The sequence below is a fragment of the Peromyscus maniculatus genome, chromosome 12 (assembly GCF_049852395.1).
Source record: "Peromyscus maniculatus bairdii isolate BWxNUB_F1_BW_parent chromosome 12, HU_Pman_BW_mat_3.1, whole genome shotgun sequence".
NCBI lineage: Eukaryota > Metazoa > Chordata > Mammalia > Rodentia > Cricetidae > Peromyscus > Peromyscus maniculatus.
The window spans coordinates 8,097,121-8,118,589 of NC_134863.1; the positions used below are offsets into that span (position 1 = coordinate 8,097,121).

The 21,469-nt window shown below is 45.4% G+C and overlaps 1 protein-coding gene across 2 annotated transcripts in view; it reads right to left on the bottom strand.

Annotated features, from left to right (window-relative positions):
- The window catches only part of Map3k13 (mitogen-activated protein kinase kinase kinase 13), a 194,283-nt gene that overhangs the window by 160,301 nt on the left and 12,513 nt on the right, over positions 1-21,469 (bottom strand). Inside the window, exon 1 of one of the 2 annotated variants that reach the window (XM_016006269.3) lies at positions 2,219-5,367. The exons of the other annotated variant lie outside the window; for it this stretch is intronic. The gene's annotated coding sequence lies outside the window, so the exon portion shown is untranslated. Of the gene's footprint in view, positions 1-2,218; positions 5,368-21,469 lie in introns of those variants that run through there. 2 annotated transcript variants of the gene reach the window in all.

A 21,469-nucleotide genomic window follows, 5' to 3' on the forward strand; every position in this document is an offset into this window, starting at 1 on the left:
AGAGGAGAGGAGAGGAGAGAAGAGAACAGAACAGAACAGAACAGAACAGAACAGAACAGAACAGAACAGAACAGAACAGAACAGAACAGAACATGGAGAACCTGGAGAAGGGCACATGGGAAACAACAGCCGTGGTGCAGGGTCTCTAACGAGAACCAGAGCGCCCTGGATTGGGACCCGCTGAAGTGAGACTTTCCAGCATGTGACTTTTTATGCACTGGTCTTAGAATCGTGTGACTCTATCAGTTATTAAAAAAAGAATCCCTAACTTCAGAATAAATTTTAATGACACCACATGACATTACTCTACTCATGCAACTATCTCCCAGGCATCTGTTATCTGACAAGCAGGCACTACTCTGACTTAGAGATGGAGCACTTCACAACATAAAGTTCTTGCCTCTTAACACTTACATCCTACGGTGAAAGACCAAACAGACACAAACATGGACACTCTTCTCATTCATAAAATAATGTCCCACTGAACGTTAAAAACAGACAGCAAACCAACGCACAGGGGAAAGGAGTGGTGTGGAGCGTACGAGTGGAGGCCGTACCTTCGGGGTAGTCTGGGAGGCCTGCTAGGAGGAAGTGTTGATGACCACAGGAAGAGACGACCCGGGAAAAGAGCTCCCCACACAGCGAAGGCCCTAAGACAGGAGCAAGCCCGATGTATCTAGGAATCAGCCAAAACGTGTGTAGTGGAGTGAACCGAAGAGAAGGCCCGTGGGGCGTCCGGTACAAACATGCTCAGGAGCCAGACCAGGTCACCAGCAATGGTGGGATGTTAGATAGACCAGGTCACCAGCAATGGTGGGATGTTAAGTGACTTGCAGAAACGTATAGGTGGCTCACAGAGGCATCTGAGAATTTCCAAAGGAGCCTGGCTTTTAAAAATTACCCAAGGATTTTTGTAAGATTCAGAAGTCGTCACCTGTCTGACCTTCCAGGTGACTAAAAGACTGAATATTTCAAATCCAATCAGGAAACAGCTGCTTCGCCGGTGACTGAGGTACCATACTCTGGCTTCTTTCCAAAGACGTCTACTCCCTCCCTAGTTTCGCTTCAGGACCCAACAACTAACCAAATAACTTCGCCCAAGAAAGTTCCTTGCCTTAAGGAAATTAACTGGTCAGGAGCCTAGGGTTACTGAGATCAACAGTCTAAAGAGTGAACAGAGTTCTCATTTCTCTGCAGTCCGGGAGCCTGAGTTCACATTCCACCAGTACCACAGTCTGGCTCCCACTCAGCACACGGCAGTAAGAAGCTGTGTGGAAATAAACTGTCCCTAAGGTCTGAAGACAGGGAAACACAGCGAACTCCCACCTCAACCATCTCAGTATCCACCAATGGCTGGCAGTGTGACTGGCCAAAAGCTAGCCTTTAACACATATATTAACTATGCCAAACTTTATGTCCATATTCAAAATCACAAATTGTCATGCATCAGTTTTTTAAATCCATTTTAGTAAAAGGAAAATAGAAAATACCAACCCTTGCAACACCAAATACAGCCTTAACATCCTTGTAGCTACTCTCGAGAAGTCAGCGTGTTTATATAATAATGTGCAGTTCCAGGAATCCTAACCTCAAAATGAGGACAGTAGGAGCACCACCAATCTCATATATGGGGTTTATTTTATATACTGTAGGACTGGGATTTCCACCTGACAAATCAATACACATGTCAAAATCTTCAAATATTTCTCTCAAGTCACATTACGTTTCTCGGGACACTTGCGCCCATTTCATTTTGCTGCTCCTGTGTCTAGGATCCCAATATTTTGTTACATTTGAAGCATGGCTTTCTCATTCATTTCATTTCTCTGAATACACAGATCTCTACCTCGGTCACCCCAGACGGATATCTGCTGACACAGCCTTAAGGCAGCTGTAAGGAACGTGGGGAAAATCAGCGCGATCTGGAAACACCCTGTCTCCATGTCCATTTGCTTTCCACTGCAGACACTTCCACTCAACAGAAGACACTAAGGACCATTTTCTACAATCAGGAGCTATTTGAGTAAAATACTTGCTTCAGATTTTTATGGTTTCTTTTCGTTTTAAAGTACAAAACTATTTGCGAAACGCTGAATCGTCCTAAAGCAGAGCTAGTTGAGAAGACACACACAGATCTTGATTTAATCTTATGTAAATTATTCTTGCAAATCTTCTATGTTAAAATGCCATCCAAGTTAAAAAACAAAAAACTACTTACGGCACACTGAAGTCAGGCTGTACGGACAGCATGGAACTACTGGCAGCCAACTACTCCCTCAATTAAACTTTGGCCCCTGCCTGGCTGTTTCTGGATCAAGTTCACACACATACACGTTTGCAGTGGCCTTGGAAGCTCCCGCCCGACAAGCAGGTAGGAGGGCTTGTTCCTTTAACTCCTGCCTGTCAGCAACATCCCAAAGGTCAAGTCCAAAGTGTTTAAAGAGACAGTGTAACGAAGACTAGGAAAAGTCTGACAATTCTCTCATTTCTGATGGCAGGGCTTGGGTCTCAGAGGGATTCTCTTCCTTGTGTTCCAGGGTGGGAGGAGTCCAGTCCTCAGAGTTTCAAGTATCTCGATTTTTATTTCAAAGTTGCTCCTCCTCCTTGGAATCTATACATTGTACAGTCACAGCAGAAAGAGAATCTTTCTTGCTTCTCTGCTGTCCTCCCTCACCTCACCCTACCCACCTCTTTACCTAGTGAAGTAATGCAGGAGTCCTTGTAAATTTAACAGTGCTTTCCAGACACTCAAACCATCTGTTTCCATAATATGATGCTGCTTCTTGGGCTGCAGGCTTTTGCTCCTGAGCAACTGTATGTGCAGTTCTCCCAGGAGCCTCTGCGGTGGCAGCCATCTACTATGGGCTAAATGCATCCACTACTCTGGGAGCGTTACAATATTGTCCTCCAGGAAATACATTTTGGAATCGTCTTCAGCTTTTCTTAGTCTGATTCTCTGTGTATAACTTGACTTCCTCACATCCTGGTGACTCTCTGCAATGAGCAGAGTGACGTGTCCCCATCATCAGAACCTGTGAAAGCTACTTTACACAAGGGACTTTGTACATGGGATTGAGTTTACAAACCTTGGAATGACATTATTCAGATAGAGCCAATCCAATCACAAGACTGTTAGACGTGGCAAACTCTTCCCAGCTGTGGTCAGAGGGTGTCACCATGAGGGCCCCACTAATTCCTGCTGGCTTGAAGGTGGGGAAGACCCACAGTCTAAGGGTGGGCTTTGAAGCTAGAAGAAGCAAAAACCCAGATGTTCCTCCAGGAAGGATCGAAGCCCTGAAAAGACATGGTTTTAAGCCCAGTGAGACCCATGTGAACCTAATTTGTAATCTTGATTTATTTTTTACGTGTATACGTGTGTCTGCAGGGGACGTGTGCTTGTGAAGGTAGGCGCCACGGAGGGCAGAGGCATGAGATGCCCTGGCACTGGGCTGACACGGGAGCGAGCAAACACACTGGGGTCCTGGGCAAGAGCAGTGGTCCTGAGCCACCGAGCCAGCTCTCCAGCTCCCTAGCTTTTAGCCATTTAAACCGTAATTTGTGATCATTTCTGTAGGGTGGCAAAATAACAAAGGTGCTTTAATTTCAGTATGTTCCCTTTCAAGTGGATAACCTATCTAAGAGGTCTGGTAAAGACAGACAGTCAGACTCCTTGGTCTGGAGGCAAACACTGCTGTCGATTTTAATGAATTACACTCAACTTAGAAGATCCCCGCGTTGTCGTCACATAAACTACCCAGCATCAGGTCCCCGACTTGACTCTCCCCTAAGTGTTTCCTCTCCTGTGCTGGCGCCAGACACACAAACGGCCTCTGTGTGACCACTGGTCTAGCTACACGTGAGAGAAGAAACGGGGGTTGTTTTCAAGTCTACGAAGACACTGTGGGGTTTGGATGAGAATGGCCCCCACAGAATCAAATGCTTGGTCACCAGGGAGTGGCACTATTGGGAAGGATCAGGAGGCGTGGCCTTGTTACAGGAAGTACGTCACTGGAGGTGGGCTTTGAGGTTTCAAAAGCCCAAACCAGGTCCAGTCACTCTTTCTTCCTGATGCCTGCCGATCTGGATGTAGACCTCTCAGCTAACTCTCCACCACTATGTCTGCCTGCATGCTGCCATGCCTCCCACTATGATGATAATGGACTAAATTTCTGAAACTGTAAGCAAGGCCGAATTTGATAAGAGTTGCTTTGGTCATGGTACCTCTTCACAGAAATAGACCAGTGACTGAGGCGGACACTCAACTTCATTCGGGATAAGAGAAATGAAAAAAAGAGAACAACATTATCTTAAGCTATATTTTAACTTTAATTTGGCAAAATTCAAAATGTTGTCTAAGACATAATGCTGGTGAAATTATAGGGAAATACTAGAAACAAAACTGGCAAACTCTGAAAAGCAAGTAGACAAATAAGGAACACAGAGACCCTTTCATCACGGGCCTATCATATAACACAGACCAAAACCACGTCTTCCCATGTGTGCATGGATATCCACTGCAGCATTACTTGCAAAAGCAAAGGACATGAATCCTAAGGGAACTGGTAAATGCAGTTATCGTGCGGATATCTAATGGGTATGAGTGGACAGTAAGGTAATTTTGGGTTACACATGAAGAAAAGCAAACTCTACTAATTGAAAATATATATATGTAGAGAAATATATTTCAATGCAATTATATGTACACTCATGCATGCACATGGGCATGGGTGAAGAAGGGTATGCATGCTTGTGCATGCGTATGGGCATGGGTGAGGCAGGGTGTGTATGCTCGTGCATGCACATAGGCATGGCTGAGGCAGGGTGTGTGTGCATGCATGCACATGGGCATGGCTGAGGCAGGGTGTGTGTGCCTGCATGCACATGGGCATGGCTGAGGCTGGGTGTGTGTGCCTGCATGCACATGGGCATGGCTGAGGCTGGGTGTGTGTGCCTGCATGCACATGGGCATGGCTGAGGCAGGGTGTGTGTGCCTGCATGCACATGGGCATGGCTGAGGCAGGGTGTGTGTGCCTGCATGCACATGGGCATGGCTGAGGCTGGGTGTGTGTGCCTGCATCTCAGGAGGGATATTTATAAAAACAGAAACAACAGACAAACCCTAGCGGAGCTGCAGCAGTGGAAGACACACATACACCTTTTTGAGGTTTGGAACTTTTCACCAGAGCTGAGATTCCCAGTTTGAAGATATGCTAAATGCAATGTGGCACCCTAGATTATATGCTGAAATAGAAAAATACAATACTTGAAAAACTCTGTAAAAACCAAATGAAGTCTGGATTTCAGATAATAATCATATTAGTTTCTTAGTTTTGACAACTATGTCACGCCCACAGCTTGAGCCATTTCGCCCATCTTTAAACAGACGCTTTAAACACTATCAGGACAGGCTGCAGGGGGAGTGCAGGTGGCTTGGAGAAAGGAGAGAAGAGAATCAAAGAGGCAAGATGAAAAGCCATGGGCGCAATCTTGCCACAAGGAGACGAGGGCTTATGTTAAAATAAAGGTCATGAGAGTGTCCTACTCAGACAAGACATTTCAAAAGAAAGCAACCAGTTTGTTTGCAATAGCAGAGGAAAACCAAACACATTAGTGACGAGAGATGAAAATCCCAGGAGAGAGGATGCGCCTGATTTTAGGCTGGTGAGACGGCTCAGCAAGTAACGGCGCTTGCTGTAAGCCTGACACTCTGTTTGATACCCATCGCAGAGGGAGAGAACCAACTCCCACTAGTATTAGGGCAGGCCATGTAAAAACTACATACAATAAGAACAATTGTCAAGAATTGTCCAGAGAAAGGAAAAGAAAATCACCTTAACAAGAAATGAAACTGCATACAACAAGAACAATCATCCAGAAGGAAATACTTTGAGCGAATGCTCCAAGTAGCTGGACCAGCAGGTGAGAGAATGCTTCTGGCCCAGACCCGTATAGTTGGGGAGTGGGGGGGAGGGAGATACAGGACTCCGAGCGATGCTCTGGCGCGGGGATCAAGAGGGTTGAGCATGGAGTGGTGGTCGCGGCGCGGTGGCGGCTCCCCTGGAAGCCGGGGGTGCGGGGGAAACTGCTGGCCGACAGGACAGCTCTGCTCGCCAGCGGCGTCTCAGGGTGGGCAGGCGAGGGGCGTGGTGCTTAGCTCAAACTGGAGGCTGAATCTGTGTGCCTCGGACCGAACCAGGGGGAGCGGCTCCTGTAATAGCTACAGTCCGCAGCAGGCGTCGCTGCGGCGCGTGTCCGGCGGCTCCGCGGTCACGAGCGGGGATTTTAAAGACCCGGGTTGTGATGTGCAGGCCGTGACGGGTGTTGTGCTCCTGGAGGAACTGCCCGCCGGACCGAGGCCCGAACGCTGGCAGGACTCGGGAATGCACACGGACCACCCGGAGGCGGAACGCAGGCTGGCTGGGAGCCAGCAGGCGCGGGGCGGGAGGAGCACGCAGCCGTGTGTGTCCCGCGTGTGTCTGGCTGAGCAGGGATTTTAAAAGATGGAGTCGGAGCCCGGCGGTGGTGGCGGACGCCTTTAACCCCAGCTCGAAAGGCAGAGCCAGGCTGATCTCTGTGAGTTCGAAGCCAGCCTGGTCTACAGAGCGAGATCCAGGACAGGCAAAAAACTACACGGAGAAACCCTGTCTCAAAACAAAACAAAAAAGGCGGAGTTGGGGTGTAGTTAGCCTCGGAACCAGGGGAGCCGCTGGGCATTTTTGGCTACAAGCGACTAGCAGGCGGGGATATTAGGCTAGCTGGTATGGTCAGGCGGGCGCTCGGAAGGCCACCCACTCTGCGCCAGGTCACAGAAGTCTTGGATCAGGACTTATTTATTAAAAGGATGAAACTGATATAACACACTCATGAATACAGAACGAAGAGGCACCTCTGTGTCTTCGTCCACTAGGGAGGGATGGGGAAAGGTCCGAACCAGGTCACCGAATGGTCAGGAAACCATCCACCACCCAACCCCCTTGATTCTTAAAGGGTCACATATCTTTAGAGGAGACCACGCATACAGGACCAGCCGGCTCCATTCCATGGGTCATTAGACCGAATGGCAAAATTCCCACAACACACTAGTTGTCAGCCAAACTCCAAGCACACATTGTAGCAAGTGCATCCCATCCCCCCCACACACACACACAAATAATTGCATATTAAAAATTCACTAAATTCATTAATTCAACAACTATCGGTTGGTACCCACTACACCCGGCATTGTGTACGGCACTGGGAACATGAATTTGTAAGCCCAGGGTGTACAGTAACCCCAAATGTTCTGGATGGAATATCCAAAAGGCAGCTATTGACTTACTATAAGATAAGGGTCCAGACAAGGAGGCAGACCAAGACAGGAGAGAAACAGAGGACGGAGAAGCAGATGCCGAGTCAAGGGACACAAACAGTTCAGGGACAAGCGTGGCAGCAAGGCAGGCAGCGGAAGCGGGCAAGGGCTTGGGAAAGCGCTGGGACAGTGTGAAAGCACAAAAGACAGTGTGTGCACTGTCCCAGGAAAGACACTGAAGAGACCACCGGACACTGGTGTAAACGACGGGGCGGAGGTGCGAGGGACACCCAAAGCCCACCTCACTTCCAGTAAAGCAGAGCCGGGAGCTGAGGGACACCTAAAGCCCACCTCACTTCCAGTAAAGCAGAGCCGGAAGCTCAGGGACACCCAAAGCCCACCTCACTTCCAGTAAAGCAGAGCCGGGAGCTGAGGGACACCCAAAGCCCACCTCACTTCCAGTAAAGCAGAGCCGGAAGCTCAGGGGCACCCAAAGCCCACCTCACTTCCAGTAAAGCAGAGCCGGAAGCTCAGGGGCACCCAAAGCCCACCTCACTTCCAGTAAAGCAGAGCCGGGAGCTGAGGGACACCCGGCTCAAAGGCCTCTGGAAACCGCCGGCATCCACGATCCTGCTTATGACTCCTCTCTGCTTGCTAATGCTCTTCCCAGGAGAATACTCTCACTCTCTATTTTCATAGGGGACACTTGGGCACAAATCTGAGACTTCGTCAGAGCAGTCATGTTGGAATATGTGCCTGCTTTTAAAATTGGGGATACCTAGAATTTCAAAGATAATATGAATTGTGGCTTCACTTGGCAAATTACAAAATATATTTCATTTTCAAAGAAGAAAAATAAAAAATGAAGTCTGAACTTGATCCCATCTGCCACTGTTTCTCAGCTTATGTGACCACTTACTGTTTGTCCTACGTGCCTGTGGCTGAGGTGAAGTCTCTGCTTAGTCAATAGTATCTGATGACGGCAAATGAGAGTTCTAACTCATGTATGTATAAGAGTATGTGATACATGCACACCCGTGTGTGCCTGTGTGCCAGAGGTACACTACGGATGTGTCTGTCACCAGCAGAGTTCGAGACTGTGCTTCAAATTCTAAACTACCTCAAACACTACTACAACCAGGTCTTACGTATGATAAACGGGACACAGAGAATGTGGAAGATCAGTTTTCATCCCTAATTTCTCCCAATTAAGATGAAATGCTATTTTAGCATTAAATCCTCGTAAGCAAAGATAATTACCGGCTTGATTAACTTACTTTGCTCCAATAGTTTCCACATCATCGTAAACATCCTACTGCTGGCCACAAGGCAGTCTTCTCACCTGGTAAAGGCTCCGTGTGGAGGTCAGTCGAGTAGCAAAAACATAAGTAATGTACAAGAGTCCCTAGAAAATATCATCCAAAACTATGCCAAAGGAGTAATTTCTCTAAATATTATCTGGCTTGGATACTGAGTGAAGCAAGTATTGTTCACGACTGTAATGCATCCCCGACAGAACTCATGCAGAGATGCACACTCTTGCTGTAGTTATTCCAGAAATATAAACACTTACTACCGACTCGATATCTAATAAACTCCTTTTTGGGGCTCTCTTTTGTCCGGAGGTAGATCGCTAGAGAAGCCACCACTGCAGCAGCAGGAGTCTGGAACAGGGACAACGCACCGAGCTACCCAGAACGTTCCCAAAGGCCTTGCAGACGCGCACACAACTTCGAGGTCAGAAAGCCCCGCAAACCCTGAGAAGGTAAACTCCAGACCCTACCATTTAATGAGGCACCACATGTTTAAACCTTAACTGTAGATTTAAAGATTCCGGCTGAAGGGGGCTGGAGAGATGGCTCAGAGGTTAAGAGCACTGGCTGTTCTTCCAGGGGTCCTGAGTTCAATTCCCAGCAACTACATGGTGGCTCACAACCATCCATAGTGAGATCTGGTGCCCTCTTGTGGTCTGCAAGCATACATGTAGGCAGAACACTGTATACATAATAAATAAATCTTTAAAAAAAAAAAAAAAAGATTCAGGCTGAAAAAGGGCCAGCCGAAGCATGAACCCCTGCCCTGCTACTTCCTAGTAGCCTCCATTTGTGTCCAGATATTTACAGAGGAGACATGCTCTACACCAGCGGTTCTCGACCTTCCTAATACTTAATAATTAAAGACCCTCTAATACATGTGTATTTAATACTTCATGTTGCAGTGAATCCCCCACCATAAAATTATTTCATTGCTACTTCACAACTGTAATTTTGCTACTGCCATGAACTGTAATGTAAACATGATATGCAGGATATCTGATATGTGACCCCTGCGGGCATTATGACCCACAGGCTGAGAACTGCTGCAATTTATTATATGCACTCAGCAATGTTTGCTTAGTCAAAAAGCATGTTTACTAATATCGGTTAAGGGTAGGTTTATAAAGCTTCAAGAACAATGGGTTATGTCTCAACTGACAGAACTGAGGGAAAAACATATTGAAAGTATTTTATGAATCTCTGCCTTTAAGAGCTCTAAAGGGTAAAGGTGCACAAGTCTGCAGGCCGGACCCCAGCTTCAGGCCCCACTCAGTGGGTGAAGATGGAGTGCAGCAAGCTGTCCTTTGTTCGCCACAAGCAAGCTAAGGTCTCACACACACACATATACACACATGCACACACACATATATACACACACGCACACACACATATATACACACATGCACACACACATACACACACACACACATATATACACACACGCACACACACACACACACACACACACACACACACACACACACACACCTCCTGTCTCTATGTCTCCTGTACTTTAAGGCTGAGGGTTGGGGTGGCTTCATTCTAAGCACTAAAAAAGACAAATCATGAAAGAATAAGTTTCCAAGTTCCTTAAACTTATTTTTAATCAAAGTATAAAAGAAATCGAGTTCCAGGCCTCCTTTTTATATTAAAACAAACAAGATAAAAGGAGCCACTTAAACCAGATGGGCTAATGTTTACACAGAGGCAGCTTTTCCCAATTGTGTTTTCCTTTAAAGTTTGAATGGTTGAACGGCCCTGCTGGAATTCCCCTGTCAGCTGAGAGTATCTTCTGACTTCCAGACAGAAACTGCTTTCACATGACATATTAGAATGGCATGCCAAGTGGTATCTGTCCGTGCACCTTGGCCTGGTTGTTGAGACTACAGATGAATCAATAAGCTTTATACCAAGTGAAAAGCTTTTGTCCTTTAGGCCACTGAGGAAAGTATCAAACTTTTGTTATATTTCACATTCCATACTTACAGGGTCAATACACTCGCAAGACATGGTTCAACTTTCCCCACAGGCCTGTTTCCAAATGCGACTCCACTGTGCTGAGGGGAGAGTTTGAATCCACACCTGAGCCTGTAACTTTAGTGTAACTGCCTAAACACCTGGATGATACGAAGCCTCTATTGTTTTTATTAGAGGATTTCTTTTTTTTTTTTTTTTTTTTTTTTTTTTTTTTTTTGGTTTTACGAGACAGGGTTTCTCTGTATAGCTTTGCGCCTTTCCTGGAACTCACTTGGTAGCCCAGGCTGGCCTCGAACTCACAGAGATCCGCCTGCCTCTGCCTCCCGAGTGCTGGGATTAAAGGCGTGCGCCACCACCGCCCGGCCTATTAGAGGATTTCTAAAGCATCTGTCTTTGCAGAAAAGGCCTTTGGAGCTGCTGTGAGGTGGTCATGGAACCTATTCTTTCCCCTCACATACCATCCAGCCACACCTCCAGCTCCTCCCTCGGCCTTGCTACGCTCGTTCTCACAAGTGGAAACTACAGTAAGCACTGCCCTGGAATTGTAACCCAGAAATCTAGTTTTCTTTCAAACACTGTTTGCAGGGTTAAGGGAAAAAAGACATTTCACAGTCTGAATTTCTACAGCATTTATTGGTGTTTCATAAGCTGAGAAGAAAGCATACAGGAATTGGGAAATTCAACAGAGGGGATCATGTGCTTAGAGATAACGTGTACTAGAATATCTCAATGTATTATTCTAGAATAGTGGCTGACACCTTTTATTACACAGGTCATAAGTTTCACAATTTTTTTTTTTGTAAAATTTTTAAAGGGGATGGAGTGATGGCTTAACTTTTAGAATAATTTTTTAATTTAAATATATTTATTTAAAAATTATTTTTATGTGTATGAGTATTTTGCCTGCATGTGTTGTCGTGGTTTGGATAAGAATGGCCCCCAGAGGCTCAGGGAGTGGCACTATTAGGAGGTGTGGCCTTGTTGAAGTAGGTGTGGCCTTGATGGAGTAGGTGTGGCCTTGTTGGAGGAAGTGTGTCACCGGAGGTGGGCTTTGAGGTTTCTAATGTTCAAGCCAGGGTTAAGGAGAAAAAAAGTAAGATTTCGCAGTCTGAGTTTCTACAGAATTTACTGGTTTTTCATAAGCTGAGAAGCAAGCATACAGGAAATGGGAAATTCAGCAGAGGGGACCTGCTGCCTACCAACTCTCAGCTCCTTCTCCCTCCAGCACCATGCTGCCTGCATGCTGCCCTGCTTCTTGTCATGACAATGGACTGACCTCTGAACTGTAAGCCAGCCCCCCAATTAAATGTTTTCCTTTATAAGAGCTGCCGTGGTCACGATGTCTCTTCATAGCAACAGAAACCCTAACTAAGACGTGTGTGTGCGCAAACCTGGTGCCAGTAGAGGCAAAAAACAGGTATCGGATCCCTAGGAGCTGTAGCTGAGAACGGTTGTGAGTCCCACGTGGGTCCTGGGAACCACACCTGGGATGATCGCAAGAACAGCAAGTGCTGTTAACCACTTAGCCAGCCCTCCAGCCCCATGTAATTACTTTTGAGGCAAGGTCTCACATAATCTAGACTGACCTTGAACTCCCTTTGGAGCTGGTAATGTCCTTCAGCTACTGATCTTTCCTCTGTCTCCTGATAGCTGGGGTGACAAGTGTAGTTCACCTCTCTGAATGTAGGCCAAGCCAGAGATGAGTTCCAGGGCCTCACGCCTGCTAGGCAAGGACTCTACCAACTGAGCTACATCCCTAGTACTATTATAGGTCCTTAGGGAAATTTCTGAAACATTGGCATATTAATAGAAATTGCTGGAGGCTACTTCCAGGGCTAAGCTCCTGTACTGGGACCCAATACACAAGGCTAAAAATCAAAATGGAGTCACTCAAGCTAAAGTTCAACCCAGTCAAGTTGAAACTGCACCCTTCTGAAGAATCGGGATTTTTGAAATAAGAGCCAGACTTCCCAAAAAGAGGTCAGGTAGAACTGGTGGGGTTGAGTTTCCTCTGCACCAATCCCTATGCCTCCTGGAAAAGAGCGATTTTTCTGCTCTTCTGTCTCTTGTCCCATGTTTCAAAGAAATGACCAATCTTAGCCGGGCGGTGGTGGCGCACGCCTTTAATCCCAGCACTCGGGAGGCAGAGGCAGGCGGATCTCTGTGAGTTCGAGGCCAGCCTGGGCTACCAAGTGAGTCCCAGGAAAGGCGCAAAGCTACAACAGAGAAACCCTGTCTCAAAAAAAAAAAAAAAAAAAAAATGACCAATCTTGTCACTACTTTCTTTTTTGTTGGTGGTGGTTTTTTCGAGGAACTCTCTGAGTAGTTCTGGCTGTCTTAGAGCTCACTCTGTAGACCAGGCTGGCCTTGAACTCACAAAGATCCACTTGCCTCTGCCTCCCAAGTGCTGGGATTAAAGGCGTGCCCCACCACCGCCCGGCTACCTTGTTGTTACTTTCTTCAGGCCCTTTTCTGTGTCTAAAACTTGTGCTCAGATCCCCAGAACCTGTACTCTACTTACTGAATGAAATGTCCAGACTCTAGAATAGAAAATAAATACCTCTAAATTGCTGTGACTCTGTCCTTTGCCAAGCATGACGTCACACTGACTGCAGGGCTGACTTGAGGCCAGCTGTCTTTCTTGCCCAGGTCCTCGGTGTCTCCTCCTAATACTGCCTCCAGTTTACTGAAGAACAGTGACTGGGATATTAATTTCTCAAGAACATGCAACTCTGATCTTTCAAATAAAGGCAAGATTAAAAATTTAATAATTGGGACAGAGGAAAACACAGGTAATCAAATCATTTTCTCTCAAAGATTTCTCACCTCTACTTCTACTCCGCAAGTCTCAGCTACTTAGCAAACCAAACCAAACAAAAAACCCTGAAATAATCTTCAAGCAATGAATATATTTGTATGTTAATGAGCTGGCCAATGGCAGGTAACCCAGGAAACTCAATGGGAACCCACCACTGCAAAGACTGAGAGGCAAGACTAGATGCAGGAGGGCATAGGGGCTTACAGTTAAATAAACCAACGAGGCAATTAATCATAGCTGGACAATAAAGCTTTCATAAAATCCAAAGGAACGTTCTGACAGCTCACCTGCGGAGTTCCTGGAGCGCAGAGGTCTTTCCTAGTGTCCTTTAGTCATCCACAGGCGTGTCCCTATTCTGTGGGAAATCTAGCACATCAACTGAACCCCGAGGAGGGGTCTGCGGTAACCACAACTTGCAGCTGATCAGTTGGAGCTGGCAGTTCTTCCGGAGTATATGAGGTTAGTCTCTGCAGGCGAACCTCAGCCGGAAGCCCAACGCTAAACACAGGCACTTTCACACAGGTGTGAAAAGCTTTTTATTTCACTCTTTCCCTGGACCAGTCCAGCTACGCCCAACCGAGTCACACCCAGAGTGTAACACACATCTAATGGCTCACCTGCTGGTGGGACTGCCTATTTGGACCTCCATGGCCAGCCAAGCACCTGACATGTACCTGACCACATAGAAAGATGCCAGGCCAGCATGGCTGGAGTGTGAACTGCACAGCTTCTTCCTTGTCAGGGAAAGAGAAAAGAAGAAGGTATGTCTAAACTCTCATCTTTTCAGGGGCCTTGAGGGACTGTTTTTTCTATCAAGCCTGACTTGGAAATGCTGACAGAATTTGGAATTTTTGAATGCCAGGGAAGACTAGAGCACCAAAGCCTGCAGTACCAAAGGCAGACACCAGAGGGAGCAAGAAACCCTTATAAGTTCCTGAAAAGAAAGTTCTCCAATGGGAAATACATGCACAGCCCAGAGAACACACACCCATAAAAGATTTGAGAGGTTCCAAAACTATCTAGGTGGACAGGTAAAAACAAATACTGAGGGAAATGTCACAGGAACCAAAGAAATCAAAGCTAGCCAGGCATGTCACCTCCCTTCTGTAAACTCAGCACGTGGGCAGGCTGAGATGGAGTTCTAGTGTGGTAAGAGAGAGACAGTATAAAGTAGCAATAATTCAAATTTTGCTAAACGAGGGAAAGGGAATGGGCCTCTACATTTTTATTCCATCTTTACTTCTTGTGTGTGCCACGGTGCACATATGAAAATACCAGAGAACAGCTCTCCTTCTACCATGCAGGTCCGGGGACTGAACCTGGGTCACCAGGCTTTGCAGCAGGCACCTTTACCCACGGAGCCACCCCACTGGCCCTACACATCTAAATTCAACAAGGTCAAAGTGTTCCAACTAGGAACCCAAGGAAGCCCCCACAAAGAAATAGTGTGACTAAACTGCCAAAAGTCAAAGACAAAAATCTGTGTCAAGAGAAAATCAATCTGTCACACACAGAGAGACCCTAAACACTGTCAGTGGATTTCTCTACAGAGAAGATCAATCTGTCACATACAGAGAGACCCTAAACACTGTCAGTGGATTTCTCTACAGAGATCAATCTGCCACATACAGAGAGACCCTAAACACTGTCAGTGGATTTCTCTACAGAGAAGATCAATCTGTCACATACAGAGAGACCCTAAACACTGTCAGTGGATTTCTCTACAGAGAAGATCAATCTGCCACATACAAAGAGACCCTAAACACTGTCAGTGGATTTCTCTACAGAGAAGATCAATCTGTCACATACAGAGAGACCCTAAACACTGTCAGTGGATTTCTCTACAGAGAAGATCAATCTGCCACATACAGAGAGACCCTAAACACTGTCAGTGGATTTCTCTACAGAGATCAATCTGCCACATACAGAGAGACCCTAAACACTGTCAGTGGATTTCTCTACAGAGAAGATCAATCTGTCACATACAGAGAGACCCTAAACACTGTCAGTGGATTTCTCTACAGAGAAGATCAATCTGCCACATACAGAGAGACCCTAAACATTGTCAGTGGATTTCTCTACAGAGAAGATCAATCTGCCACATACAGAGAGACCCTAAACACTGTCAGTGGATTTCTCTACAGAGATCAATCTGCCACCTAAACACTGTCAGTGGATTTCTCTACAGAGAAGATCAATCTGTCACATACAGAGAGACCCTAAACACTGTCAGTGGATTTCTCTACAGAGATCAATCTGTCACATACACAGAGACACTAAACATTGTCAGTGGATTTCTCTACAGAAGCATTATAGACAAAAGGCACTGAAAGATAAATTCTAAGTTCTACAAGCCATACCACCCAGAGCACTATCCCAAGCAAAACCTTCCTCCAGGAATGACAGAGGAAAGAGCCTACCTAGGTTAAGGCTATGCACAGGTGGGAGGGAGTAAAGGAGTGGGCTAGCCTCGACTTCATTAAGGAAATGACTTGAGCTATGACCTCAGAGAGAAGGAATATACCACATGGAATGAGGAACATTCCAAGACCAGGAAACAGCACCTGAAAAATCTCTCAAGCCAGAAAGAGGGTACAGCAGCTGAGGCAAGTGAATCAGGATCAAGAAGCCATCATGCTGGAGAGGTAAAGGGAGCCCCTCTGGAACAGGGGTGACAGCATGGCTTTCTCTCAGTAGGACACTTGGCCTCATTACTAGGTTGAAATGGCAAAGGAAGAAGCATTAGTAGGCAACTGTAAGAGAGATGAATCGAGTCTGATGGATTCAGAGTTGAGTCAATGGGACTTTCCTTTTGGTTTTTTGTTTTTGTTTTTTGAGACAGGGTTTTTCTGTGTAATAGCCTCAGCTGTCCTGGAACTCATTTTGTAGACCATTCTGGCCTTGAACTCACAAAGATCTACCTGCCTCTACTTCCCAAACGCTGGGATTAAAGGCATCAGATAGAAACCTGATGCAAGGGAAATTCACATGAATCTACAAGGATGACCCCAGCCAAGACTCCTAGCAATGGTGGATATGTAGCCTGAAGTGGCCATCTCCTGTGATCAGATCAGTGACAACCCCAATTGTCATCAGAGAGCCTTCATCCAATAACTGACAGAAACAGATGCAGAGAGCCACAGCCAAACATTAGGCAGAGCTTGGGGAACCCTGCTGAAGAGAGGAAGGAAGGACTGTAGGAACCAGAGGGGTCAAGGACATCACAAGAAAACCCACCAAACAACTAACCTGGCTCACAGGAGCTCACAGAGACTGAAGCAACAACCAGGAAGTCTACATGGGACTGAACTAAGCTCTCTACATACATGTGACAGTTGTGTAGCTTGATCTATTTGTGGGACTCCTAACAGGGAACAGGGCTGTCTCTAATGCTCTGGCTGGCTCTTCAGAACCTATTCCTCATACTGGATTGCCTTGCTCAGCCTAAACACAAGGGAAGGTGCTTAATCTTACCACAACTTGATATGGCATGCTTTGCTGATACCCATGGGATGCCTGCCCCTTTCTGAATAGAAACAAGAGGAGTGGATTGGGGGAGGGGTACACACAGGAGATGTGGGGAGGGAAATGGAGGAGAAAGGGGTAGGGAAACTATGGCCAGGATGTAAAATAAATAAATATTTTTTAAAAAACTTAAATAGATAAATAAATGTATGTGCCACTGTGGAATGACTCATCCCTAGCAGGCTTGAGGCCCAGCCAAGTAAAACAGATACTTTCTGAGAGCCAACCTGGGTCTGCCCAATGGCCTTAGCAACAGCAGCTGAAACATGATCTGGAGATGACCTGGACCAATGAGAGGCAGCCATGTCACATCAGCAGATGCATATTCATCAGACCTCCCCCCAGGGAGGGGTGGAGGGTATATAAGGCCTGCCTCTTCCTGAATAAACTGAGCTTGTTGTTTTGACATTCTCCCAGAGTCTGTGTCATTGACTCTGCACCTACTTGGCCCCCTTCCCCAAAGGGAACAACAGCAAGGACCCTGCTACATGCCACCACACCCCACCACGGTCATCGGACTTTCTAAACCATTAGATTGTGAAGGTAACTCAAAGCTTGAGGACTGGGAAGTATGGAATTGTCTGTTAGTGAGCTGGGGAAACTGAAGAAAATTTTGATAGCAACAAAGATTCTAAGTTCAAGTTTGAACGTGTTAAAAGTTTGAGATGCATATTAGCCATACAGTGTATAGAACTGACCTCATCAGTCTGGAATTCTCCTTTAGCTGGTCTTCAGCATGCCTTACCTCCAGGTTCTCCTCTGACTGTTAATTCTAGAGTTTGTTGTGTAGTTGTATGCACAAGTCTAGGGTGATGAGGAGAGGTGTACGCTGGAGACAAAACTATGAAAGTCAGTATCATAGAACCAAGAAAGGAAATGAAATCACCAAGAGAAAGGATTCCAGATCTTTTATTTTTGTTTTGTTTTTTTGTTGGTTTTGCGAGACAGGGTTTCTCCGTGTAGTTTTGGTGCCTGTCCTGTAGACCAGGCTGGCCTCGAACTCACAGAGATCTGCCTGGCTCTGCTTCCTGAGTGCTGGGATTAAAGGCGTGCACCACCACTGCCAGCCAGATTTTTTATTTTTATGTGCACTGGTGTTTTGCCTGCATGAATGTCTGTGTAAGGGTGTCAGGTCTCATGGAACTGGAGTTACAGACAGTTGTGAGCTGCCATGTGGGTGCTGAGAACTGAACCCAGGTCCTCTGGAAGAGCAGCCAGTGCTCTTAACTGCTGAGCCATCTCTCCAGCTTAGATTACAAATTTTTAAGAGATGGAGACAGAGAGAGACAGAGAATAAGAACATGCAAGGACTGAGTTCTAAGGCACCCTAACATGGATGTCCAGAACCAAGGTGGGAGCAACAAACACTAAAATGAACAGTCAGAGAAGAACCCAAAGGTGAGAAATCCTGAAGAGCAAATATGGGCTGTTCCCATGGAAGGAAGGGTAATGGCTGACTAGGTCAGTTCTGCACATGTTACTTAATGATCATATGACAATTTAATACAAATTTATTAACCCTGGAATAATTTTAATATTTTAGGACCTATACACATTAATAGATATTGGGTAAAAATGTATTATCTGGTTTTAGAGTATATCAAATACTTCTCTTGGCTGTCATATATACATACACATATATTTATCTTTTATCTAGGACATTTTTAACATGTGCTTATTTTTCATGTGTGAACATGCTACAGAATCATGTGGAGGTCAGAGAACAATTTTCAGGAACTGGTGCTTTCCCTGTGTGGGTCCCAGGGATCAGACTCAGGACAGACTTGGCAGTAAGTCTGCTGACCCATTTCAAAGACACTTAATCTAGAATACTTCTTAAAAAAAATTAATCTAAAGGTCATTAATAGATTGTGTGAACAAAAAGCTTTAGCTATACTTGTTTGGGGAAAGTTAATATATATCATGATTTTCAAAAAAAAAAAATTCAATGTTTTGCAAAGTTACACCATTACAGAGCCAAAGTTACATCATTAGTCAGTGTCCTTTCATTCTCCTAGATACTCTGAGTTAACACCATTTGGAAAATACTGAGTTAAAAGCTTTGGCATATTTTTGTCCTTACTATATGTCAAAACTTATGTCAGCAAACCCGTTATGAGATATTCTCTTTCTGCTACTTCAACACTTTTAGTGGAAATAAGATCTGCTTCTACATTACTTATGCCAGAATATATGATATTCTTTGTGTTATTTTTGTACTGGTGCATCTGCCTGTCCTCAGGTTTCCTTATTAGTCATCAAATGCCAAAATGAAAATGCTTCATCTCTTGAAAAACTGAATAGAAAGTTGTCAAATATAGGATAGTCTCAACTAACATTTTTAAAGGAGTTCTTACAGACTATTAGCAACTTATCATACTGTTAATGCTTCTGGCCAAATTTCCCTATGTGTGCTCTTTATTTTAATGACTTGATAATTTTGTGATGTTCACATTTATCTCTTCTGTTACTTGAAATGTGGAGCATAACCTTGTATTATGGGCATTCCCATATTTCTTCTCTCATTACTCTAAAGTTCCCTGTCCTTAGTTCTTACCTTAGTTAGGGTTTTTGTGCTGTGAAGAGACACCATGACCATGGCAACTCTTATAAAGGAAAACATTTCATTGGGCTGGCTTACAGTTCAGAGGTTCAGTCCATTATCATCATAGTGGGACATGGCGGCATGCAGGCAGACATGGTGCTGGAGAGGTAGCTGAGAATTCTACATCTTGCACACAGGCAACAGGAAGTGGTATGTCTCACTGGATGTGGTTTGAGCATATATGAGACCTCAAAGCCCGCCTCCTCAGTGACACACTTCCTCCAACAAGGCCACACCTCCTAACAGTGCCACTCCCTTTGGGGGCTGTTTTCTTTCAAACCACCACAGTTCTCCTCTTTCAGTTCTGAAAAATGATGCAGTATAGACAACCTGATTTCAGAAGGTACTGTTTATCTCCACATCAAAGACAGGAAAGTGCAAGGTGAAAAAAAAAAAAATCACAACACATTGTACTATTAATTACTACTCAACTACATAGTGTGATCTTTTGCCTCAAAACATCAGTTTTGTTTAGGAAATATGCTCTGCAGTCCATGTCTTCGCCCCTCACTCTCTCTGGCCTATGGCCCTCACCATTCTCATACTCACTTTAAAATGGCAAAAGAACAAGGGGTACTAGGAAAGTGTACTTACCATGAACAGAAGTGTGTGTGCTGTACGGGTAATGTCTCGTGGAACTCTACACTCACACACAGAATAGCTCAGAATTCGATTACTGGATTAGTGAGAGAGTCTGGAGAGCTAACTTGCCTCCTTACTCTCGTCCTTCTCCCCAGTGCAGTTACCACATGTAAGAACTCACACACAGGTTACCAATTGGCCTTCTCAAAAAGCCACTGCACTCTCCTGCACTCTCACCTCCTCACGGCCGGAAGGGGAGGAGCTAGAGATTCGTGTGCTGGCCAAAATCTCTGACAAGTGACTTTCAAAAATGTTCAATCACCAAGTCTGCATCAACTCCTCAACGTTTAGACATGACATCAGAAGCTGCTGGTTCCAGTGACAGCCAACTCTCGGGTGCAGCAAGCTGTGACAATGAACAGACCTCAGGGATTTAACACAGGAGTTATCTCTAGAAGAGGAATTTTAAGCATCCTTCTCGGTAAATAGGTTTTCAGGGTTCTGGATGCAAATACCTGTGACCTGTCCCACAGAACACAGTTAATGATTCCAGTAGTCATATCTGAGCAAAATAACGCTCAATGCTCAAAGGTACAACCTGCCTTTTGCCACTGTGTAGGACCCTCTGCATATGAACATTACCTAGTTTAAAATTCTATTACATTCTCTTTGTTTTGTTCTCTGCATATGTCTTCTCAACACTGTACTATAGTTACTTCAATTATCATTTAAAACAAAGCAGACTATAAATTTAACTCATTCCTCAAAGTAATTTTTAAATACAAGCTCAGTTTGGGTCACAGATCTCATTGACTTACATACATACCTGTTAGTACAGGTTAAATCCACCCATGTAACAAACATGTTCTGACTGTCTCTTTGGTGTTACCGTCCACAGTCCTGGGGAAAATACTAGTGAAGAGAGGTCAATCTGGGATGAATGCATGGATAACACAGCAGAGACAGGGAAGAGTAATGCTGTGATATTAAAATAAGATGGCTAGAAAAAGCCCCGCTGAAAGACACGAAGGACATGAAGAAGATGAGTGATTAATGCACGCAGGGATCTAAGATAAGAGTGCTTCACATGGAAGGAATCTCGAAAACAGAGGCCCTCACGCTTCCAAAGAGAGCTCTGGCATTTCTAGGGAAAATGCCTGGGCCAGCTACCTAGTGACTAGCCCTGTGGCTGTGATGAATACCCCATAAAAGCCACCTAAGGAAGGAGGGATTTATTTCAGCTCACAGTTCCCGAGTGCAGTCCACTGTGCTAAGGTAGGCAAGGCTTCGGGAGCTTGAAGCAGCTCGTCACTGTGTCCAGTCAGGAAGGGCAGGGCGATGAATGCTGGTGCTGCCTG